This window comes from Cynocephalus volans, chromosome 9 (genome assembly GCF_027409185.1).
Source record: "Cynocephalus volans isolate mCynVol1 chromosome 9, mCynVol1.pri, whole genome shotgun sequence".
In the NCBI taxonomy this organism is placed as follows: domain Eukaryota; kingdom Metazoa; phylum Chordata; class Mammalia; order Dermoptera; family Cynocephalidae; genus Cynocephalus; species Cynocephalus volans.
Window position 1 is genome coordinate 83,931,554 of NC_084468.1, and position 3,559 is coordinate 83,935,112.

Here is a 3,559-nt window from a genome sequence, read left to right on the forward strand (position 1 = left end):
AGCAGTGTCTGATTGTTTTAATTCCACATTGATTTTCTTATACATTGACAATCTTTTTCAAAATCATTTGTAAAATTAGTAGCTACAAAATAGTGACATTTTGATTCTATAATTTATATAGTATTACTGGTATTTAACTGTTAAGGCTTTTAGTTAAAGAAAAGAACCCTCCCTTCTTCTTTTCGTAACCTCCATGGACTCATTATTTTAATGTGTTATAATGTATTATTGCCAATACATTATTCATTTTGATGCTCAAATATTAGTACTGACAACTTTCTAAACAAATAAGCAAACAAAATAAGCAGCAGCAAAGAAAAAAATAACATGCAGAGGGGGAAAGTCAAAATTCACAGTTGCTATATAATATGTTATCTAAAATGTCCAATACTCAACAAATATTTACAAGACACTTAAAGAAACAGAAAAGTGTGACTTGTACTCAAAAAAAAAAAAAAAAAAAAGAAAAAAGAAAAAGAAAAAAAGAGAACAAGAAAAAAAGAAGAAAAGGACAGACCCTGATGTTGGATTTAGTAGAAAAAGACTTCAAAGTAGCTGTTATAACTATGAACAAAAAACTAGAGGAAATGATGTATAAAGATGAAATTATGGCGACAATTAACTGAACAAATAGAGAATTTCAATTAATATAGGTAGAAATGTATGAAAAAAGTACCAAACAGAAATTCCAGAACTGGAAAGTACAATATATAAAATGAAAAACTTACCAGAAAGGTTGAATAGCATATTTTCTTTCCTTTTCTATTTCATTTATTTATTTATTTGTTGAAACATAGTCGATTGTATATTTCTGTGGGGTACAAAGCAGAATATCAATACCTGTGTGTAATATGTGATGCTCAAATCAGGATAATTCATATATTTAACATAACACAGTATAATCATTTTTCGTGGCCTTTTACCAATACCTTCCTTATGCCCACCTTTCCTCTCTCTTTCCCACCTCTGGTAATTTCAGTTCTATTCTCTCCTTTTGAAAGTTCAATGTATTATTGTGATTGTTGTATCTTTCTTTCTTTTTTTATTTATTTGTTCATTTTTTTAGCTTCCATTTATAAGTGAGGATGTGTCATTTCTCTTTCTGTCTTATTTCACTTAAGATAATTTTTTCTATGTTCATCCATGTTGCTGTGAATGACAGTATTTCATTCTTTTTATTGCACAGTAGTATCCCATTGTGTAAATATACCACATTTTATTTATTCATTCATCTGACGATGGACATTTAGGTTGATTTCAACTCTTGGCTATTGTACATAGAGCTGCGATAAACATGGGAGTGCAGGTATCTCTTCGACATGATGATTTCCATTCCTTTGAGTATATACCCAGCAGTGGAATTGCTGGATCGTATGGCAGTTCTATCTGTAGTTGTTTGAGGAGACTGCATACTGTTTTCCAAAATGGCTACAACAATTTACAGTTTCATCAACAGTGTGGGAGAGCTCCCCTTTCTCTGCATCTTTGCCAGCATTTGTTTTTCTCAGTCTTTTTGATAATAGCCAGTCTAACTGGGGTGAGATGACATCTCAATGTGGTTTTGACTTTCACCCTGATGCTAAGTGATGTTGAACATTTTCTCATGTGTCTGTTGGCAATCTATATATCTTCCTTTGAGAAATGTCTATTTAGCTTCTTTTCCCACTTTTTAATCAAGTTATTTATTTATTTTTTTATGGTTTAGGTGTTTGAGTTCCTTATATATTCTGGATATTAATCGTTTGTTGGATGCATAGGTTGCAAATATTTTCTCCCCCTCTGTAGGTTGTCGTTTTGCTCTGTTAATTGCTTCTTTTTCAATAGCATATTTGAAATGACAGAAAAAACAAATCAATAAACTTAAAGATTAATCAATGGGAATTGTTCAATTATAATAATAGGAAAGAAAGATTTAAGAAAAATAAACAGAAATTTGGAGATATTTGATAAAATTTCAAGCATATCAGTATGGATGTAGTATGACTGCCAAATAGACAGAAAAGAGATAAAGGGGCAGAAATAAATTTGAAGAAGTACAGGTCAAAAACTTCCCACATTCGATGTAAATATTAATTTACAGATCCAAGAAGCTCAACAAACCCTATGTAGGATAAAAACAAAGATATCTAAACATCAAAATCAAACTGGTGAATGAAAGAGAAAAATCTTCAAAACAGCAAGACAAAAACAAGTCAATGTGTGTAGAGGATGAACAATACTTGTGCAATTAACAAATTACTTCTCATTAGAGACAATGAAGGCCAGAAGGCAATGGGATTTACACATTTTCTGTAACCTATTTCACAGATGACTGAGCCAGAAATTTCATTGTTTCCACAAAGGTGTGTTACACCTGTTGATGCCTTTCGTTATATCTTCAGTCATTTGTCAAGGATATCTATCATCTCTTTCTATCTATTATCTATTCATTGATCTATCAAAACAAATATATTATTTCAGCATGCTGATATTATTTTTATCTTCACATGTTTACCTTTGAGTTTCAATAATTTTCTTTCACTTCAGTGAATATTAGATACCCTCTTCCTTGTCAGAAGAGAACCAGAAATAGTTCAATATTAGTGTACTCCCTCTAATACAAATAATAACAATCGTTTCATTTGCCAGTCACTTCAAGAAAGAAAGTGCATTTTTAAAAATGTTGGGTTCTAAAGCACAGAACACCTCTGAATTGATTTTAGGTGACCAATATTTCAAGAGTTTTATGATTTCAAGATTGTCTTGTTCCATGTGGAGAAAACTTCATCAGAGTCCAAAACAGGTAGCGTGATCCCTCATTCTGTCTCAAATACTAAACAAAACATTCTTTTGAGATGATTTACTCCTTGAATGCTAGCTCCAATATTAGTTTTAACCTAATTTATATATATAAATTATATTATATATATATTTTTATATATAAATATGTTATATATATATTTTTATATATAAATTATATTTTATATATATTTATATATATATTTATTTTACATATATATCAATGTTTTTAAAGGGACTGCAGTTGTAATCTTTTTTGGCATCTCAGTGTTTTAGAAAGGCTTGGAAAAATGTTGACAATATGTGGGAACATCATTCACTAGTTTTAGAGAGTGAGTTGAGATTTCAGCAGAACTGCTAGCTGATGGCTATTTCTACGATCCTCTGATACTCTTTAATACAGCCCAGTCCACAGCTTTCAGGAACTTCCTCCTGTACTCTTCTATTCAAATCTTAAACCACAGAACATTTAAAGCACACTGAGGCATGAGTCACTGCACTGACTAGAGTCAGTAAATCTCTATTTTATTTGTTACCCAAAACTTACCTCTGCTCTCTCAGAGCAAGAGGAAAGTCTTTTCAAGCTGCCACGACTTGAAAAGTGAATGCTAGGCATGAAGAATTTAGTTTTATGATTTTTATCTTTTAATAACAGCACATTTGAACAATAAGTACATTTTGAAAGCCTAGGAATCAAATAAGCTAACATTATGGTGATGATTTTGAAATATGGATTTTAGCCTACATGACAATTTAATAGCTGGTTAGAAGCAATCCTGTC